This window comes from Dasypus novemcinctus, chromosome 1 (assembly GCF_030445035.2).
Source record: "Dasypus novemcinctus isolate mDasNov1 chromosome 1, mDasNov1.1.hap2, whole genome shotgun sequence".
In the NCBI taxonomy this organism is placed as follows: Eukaryota; Metazoa; Chordata; class Mammalia; order Cingulata; family Dasypodidae; genus Dasypus; species Dasypus novemcinctus.
In genome coordinates, this window is record NC_080673.1 from 106,561,325 (window position 1) to 106,567,484 (window position 6,160).

The 6,160-nt window shown below is 38.8% G+C and overlaps 1 pseudogene; it reads left to right on the forward strand.

Moving 5' to 3' along the window:
* Positions 1 to 272: 272 nt before the first annotated feature.
* On the forward strand, positions 273 to 2,203 carry LOC101434962 (ATP-dependent zinc metalloprotease YME1L1 pseudogene; annotated as a pseudogene).
* Positions 2,204 to 6,160: the final 3,957 nt, after the last annotated feature.

Sequence of the window (6,160 nt, forward strand, 5' to 3'; positions counted from 1 at the left end):
AAATAACAATAAAATTGTGGTGTATTATCTGGTATGTAACCCCACTTGATACTTCTTATAAATGCTAAAATGCAATTTCATAGAAAGTAATGATTAACATTTGTCTATCATTGAAGCAGCTGTAGACAAAGGGGACATTTTCATTTCAGAAGGGGCAAAAGAGAGGGAGAAGAAGTCTAAGAATGAACACAGTGCCTCCATGCCAGGGGCTGGGTGAGGAACCAGAGAGGCAGCTTCAGCAGGTGGGTGAAGTCACTGAGGGCCTGGAGAAGATGTTTTCCTGGTAGAACATGGGGCAGGCCCAGGTTATAGTTCCTCTGAGTCATCTCATCAATGCCTTCTGTTCAACAAAAAATAACATCTATTTTTGTCAGTGCATCATTACCTCAAAACCAAAATCATGATGTAGTTACTGAGCATGAGGCTTCCAGTAGTGACACTGTACTTATATTAAGGAACCTTGGATTGTCTGAATTAAAAATTGGACACATTGATCAACTAGTAGACAGTCTACTTCCTGGATTTTGTAAAGACAGAAAGTTTTCTTCCCATTGGCATACATTTCATGTCTCTTCACATTTCTTTGAAAATAAATATGATATCATCCAAAAACTCTTCAAAGAGTTTTGTTCAGATCTTCAATACTGGTCAGTTTTCATAGAGCCTTGGGGTTTTGAAACATTGAAATTAAGTGTGCGGTGTCTACAGTCCACCTCTGAAAGATGAGCAGAAACAGCATATATCACCATCTTTTGTAAAGTTTCCTTTGCAGGACAGGGGCTCTGACCTTGAGAGTCTGGGCTAAACTCATGATAACCAAAAACATACCTGAAGTTCACCAAGATGCATTTAAAACTGGCTTTGCAGAGGGTTGGTTGAAAGCTCAAGGCCTAACACACACAAAAAAAACAATGATTTCCTAAGGCAAACTTGTCGGTTTCTCCTCATTCTGCTGCTGCTTGGCATTTATGCTAATACATTTTCATGGGTCCACTCTGGACAAAAATGGGGCTTGATTCTGCTGTAGATCCTGTCCGGATGAAAAATATGATCTTTGAATACATTAAAGGAGTGGTGGTATCTAAACAAGAATTATAGAAGTTGTTGAATTCTTGGAAAATTTACAAAATTTACTGTGCTTGGAGGTAAACTTCAAGAAGAATTCTTTTTTTAGGGGGGTGGGGTGGGGGGAGGGCACCAGGCACAGGCCGTAGCTGTGGGTGGAGAAGTTGATATTCCTTTTTGTTATGCATGTGGATCAGAATTTGATGAGATGTTTGTGGGTGTGGGAGCCAGCCTCATCAGAAATATTTTTATTTTAAACCCAATAAAGGATTTATCATCATAGAAGCCACAAATTTCCCCAAAACATTAGAAAATACCTTAATATATCCTAGTTATTTTGAAAGGTAAGTTGTTACTATCCCAAGGTCAGGTGTGAAAGGTTAAACAGAAATTTTGAAAAGCTATCTCAATAAAGTAAACTATGATCAGTCTGTTGATTCAGAAATCATAGTTTGGGGTACTGTTGGTTTTCTGGAGCCGAATTGAAGAGTCTTGTGAAACAAGTTGAATTATAGGCAGCTATTGATCAAAATACATGATTACTATGAAGGAATTAGAGTTTTCAAAGATAAAAGTCTAATGGGGCCTGAATGTAGCACTTTGGAAATTGATAACCAAAAACAAAACTATTGCAGCTTGTTGTGAATCTAGTCAACAAAGTCAGTACAGCAAAGCTACAATTATGTCACAAGGGTCAAAACTTGTACATGTGTCCCAGTTGGTTGAGAATGACAGGTGGAATGGAACTAGAGCCCAGTTACTTGCACAAATAAATGTTGGTATGGGAGAAACAGTAGCAGAGGAGCTTATGTTTGGAACTAATGTATTACAACAGGCACTTCTAGTGATTTTGATATTGCAACTAAAATCACAAAGCAGATGGTTACCAAATTTGGAATGAGTAAAAAACTTGGAATTATGATCTACAATGACACAGGGAAACTGAGTCCCCAAACTCAATTTCCTATTGAGCAAGAAATAGGAATCCACCTAAGGGACTCACATGGAAGAGAAAACATATATTGGAGACTCATGAAAAAGAGCATAAGAATCTAGCAGAAGCTTTATTGACCTATGAAACTTTGGATGCAAAGAGATTCAAATTGTTCTTGAGGAGAAGAAATTGGAAGTGATATGATTACTCTCTTGATACAAATGCATAGCTGTTTTATTGCAAGGATATAAGTAGCATTGCAGTTGTATTCTTATGGAACGTTCCCCCCACCCTCCTTCTTGATATGGTATAATTCAAAGCTGTGAAACATTTTGTCAGTCTTTGGTCACATTTATCTAATTTATGTTATCCTTATTATGAAATCTAGTGCAATTTAGTAATTCATAGCAAGTATGTTAAAGAAAATAAGGAACTATCAGAATTGAAAGAAAAAAAACAGAAAAAATAATGATAATTCTATGGTTTTGGACATAGAAGGTAAAAATTATAAGTGGTAACACATACAAAGAAAGGTGGGGTAACAGAGCGCTATAGGAAAATTATATGGGTATGCTATTGAAACTAAATTGGTATCAAGACAAATATGATTGTTATATATTTAGAAGGTTAATTTTAACTCCATGGAAAACACAATGAAAAGAGATGAAAACTATACTGTTATAGAAAAGAAAAAGTACTCAATATATTACAACTCAAAATGTAAAATAAATATAAAATTAGTTATTAACAAAAGAATTGAGGGACCAAAAATGTATAAGACAAACAAATATTAAATGGCAGAAGTCCTGCATTATCAGTGACTTTAAATGTAAATGGATTATACTCTCCAGTCAAAAGAGAGAGAATGGCAGAATGGATTTAAAAAATGACGCGACTATATGGCGTCTGCAGGAGACTCACCTTAAATTCAAAGATACAATTGGGTTGAAAGTGAAAGGATGGAAAAAAGATATGCATACCATACAAGAAGTACCCAAAAAAGAGCTGTGTTTGCTGTACTAATATCAGATTAAATAGACTTTAAGTAAAAACACTTATGAGGAATGTGTTAGTCAGGGTTCTCTAGTGAATCAGAACTGACAGGAGATATTTGTAAATAACGTGAGATATTATAAAATTCTCTCATGTAACCATGGAAATGTACAAGTCCAAATTCTGCAGGGCAGGCTGCAAACCAGGTGCTCCAAAGGAGGTCTTTGATGAGTTCCTAGGAGGCACTGGAAGTCTGGGATAGAGATAGGAATTCTCTCTCTGAATGCTGGAATCTCTTCCCCTTTAAAGGCCTTCAAGTAATTGTAAATCACTCATTGTTGACATCAATATCCCTAATGGATTGTAGTTGTAATCAGCCATCTCTGCAATCAACTCACTGATTATTTAAGTCCACAAAATGCCCTTGTATAACAATTAACTCAGTGCTTGCTTGGCCAGGCAACTGGGCACCATTACCTGGCTTAGTTGACACATTAGCCTAACGATCACAGTCCACCCCTTGTCAACTTGGCAGCCACACACATCACCTTAAACCATACTTAGTCTAAAAATACAAACAATAACAGATACACATACACACACATATATGTATTTCTACCTAACAATATTGAACATTCTTACATACAACTGGAAATGCACTAATTCCCTCCTCCAGAATAGGGTACAAATCATTGGATAGTAGTTATTCTTAAAGTTGGCATCCTTAAATACTAGGGCATGAAACTAATAAAGCTTATGTCATATGAAAAAGGAAAATATTAGGGAAGAATACAAAGATATTAATTTTATATAAATATGTAAACATGCTCATAATAAACAAGGAAGAAATATTCATGATCATTACAGCCCTCGTTTCTGTAACTGATCACATGGTCAAAGTTCACATATTCTACTACTTTCTTCCACTACCCATTCCATGTTCCCTTTACCCTTAGTATGCACCTAAGCTGGCTAAGGTTCTTTGCCTGGTGGGGTGATGCAAACTTTCATTCCTGAAGATAATGGGCCATTTTTAGTCCTGTTTGGATTGGGTTTTTACAATTTGCATTGACTTTAATCACAGGGCATGCTAATAGTAAGAGATGACCTAAGGTATCTCCTGTATTCCAGGCACTCTTGTTTACCTTCATTGTGTAAGTGCAGTCCTATTTCTGCTTGATAGGAAAAATCACCCCAGCCAATACAGTAATTCTTTTCTTTGTCTGTTGATTTGGAGGCATAAGGAACCCAAAAAGCAGTCTTAACTTCCAGTTCAATGGGATTGTTGTTGTCTTCTGTGGTGGAAACAGTCCTTCTTTGGGAAATAAGACCTGTAGACCAACAGAGCTTAAGTTTGAAGGGACAGGAAGTGAAAATTTTCCAAGTGGAGCACTGGGGGTAATAATGAGTAGTAACACTCTCTTTTCCACACTTGATTCCCAGACCCATGAATCCTAGCTATGTGAGAAACAGCACCATAGAGTATATGCTGATTTGGAGCATACACAGCCTCCTGAGAACATTGCCCCAGTGTTGTAAGGTATTGCCAACTAGTTGGTACCATAATTGAGTTTTCAAAAGGCCATTCCATTGTGCTATCAATCCAGTTGCTTCGAGATGATGGGAAACATGGCAAGACCAGTGAATTCCATGAGCATGTGCCCATTCCTGCACATCATTTGCTGTGAAGTGTGTGCCTGAATGTGAAGCAATGTTATATGGGATGCAGTGGGGGTGGATAAGATGTTCAGTAAGTCCATAGATGGTAGGGTTGGAAGAAGCATTGCATGCAGGAAAGGAAAACCTATATCGGGAGTATGTGTCTGTTCCAGTTATATCAAATTGCTGCCTCTTCCATGATGGAAATGGTCCAATGCAGTCAACATGTCAACAGTTAGCGGTTAGTTCACCTCAGAGAATAATGCCATGTAGGGGTAATGTGTGGGTTTCAGCTGCTGGCAGATTGGGCACTCAGCATTGTTTTAAACAAGTCAGCAACTCCAGGTTGCTGAGTCCATGCAAAACCTCCATCCCTGCCCCTGTGGCCACTTTGTTCATGAACCCATTGGGCAATGACAGGAATGACTGGGGAAAGAGACTGTTAGCCACAGGGTGTGTCATCTTATCCAATTGACTATTAAAATCTTCCTCTTCTGAAGTTACACAAAAGGAGAGTATTCATTTAGGACACAAATAGTTTCATGTTTTTACCTACTCAGAAAATTCTATCCACGTACCTCTTCCCCAGGCCTCTTTGTCACCAATTTTCCAATCATGTTCCTTTCATAGCCAATGCCATCCAGCCAAACCATTGGCAACGGCCCATGCATCAGTGTACAAATGCACTCACAGCATTTTCTCCTTCCAAGCAAAATGAACAACCCAGTTCACTGCTCCAGGTTTTGCCCACTGAGAAGATTTGCTTTCACCACTTTTCTTTAATGATATCCCAGAATGAGGGTGCAGTGCTTCAGCTGTCCATCTTGGGGTAGTACATGTATGTCATGAAGAACCATCTGTAAATCAGGCCTGAGTTTTCACCTCCTCAGTCAACTAATTGAAAAGATATCCCCAAGAGGCCATAGCTATGGACTGGTAAGGAGAAGGTAATGTGGTAGGAGTGGTGGGATGGACATTTGGGCTAGTTCCTCATGCAACTAACTTGTGCTTTCAGGACCTGCCCTAGCCCTCTCATATGTACCAATTCCATATTATGGTGAAGACCTATTGTATATGCCCAAATTTATGGTATGGTAAATCAGACAACACCCAGCTCATGATAGGCAACTCAGGTCTCATGGTAACTTGGTAGCCCATGTTTAAGTGTTCAGTCTCTACTAAAGTCAAATTCTGTTTTTTCAAAATGAGAGTGGTTATCTCCAGAGGATGGTAGCACTTGCTCCAAAATTCTAAGTTTCTGCATTGTGATTCTCCCATAGGGGCCCACCAAAGACTCCAGACAGCATCTTCATTGGCCACTTACATTTCCAGCACCACTGGATCTGCTGGATCATATGGCCCAAGTGGCAGTGCAGCTTGCACAGCATCCTGGACCTGCTGCAGAGCGCCCTCTTGTTCTTGTCTCACTCAAAACTAGCTTTCTGGTCACTCAGTAATTGGGAAGGAATAACACATTCATATGAGGAGTGTGTTGTCTCCAAAATCAAA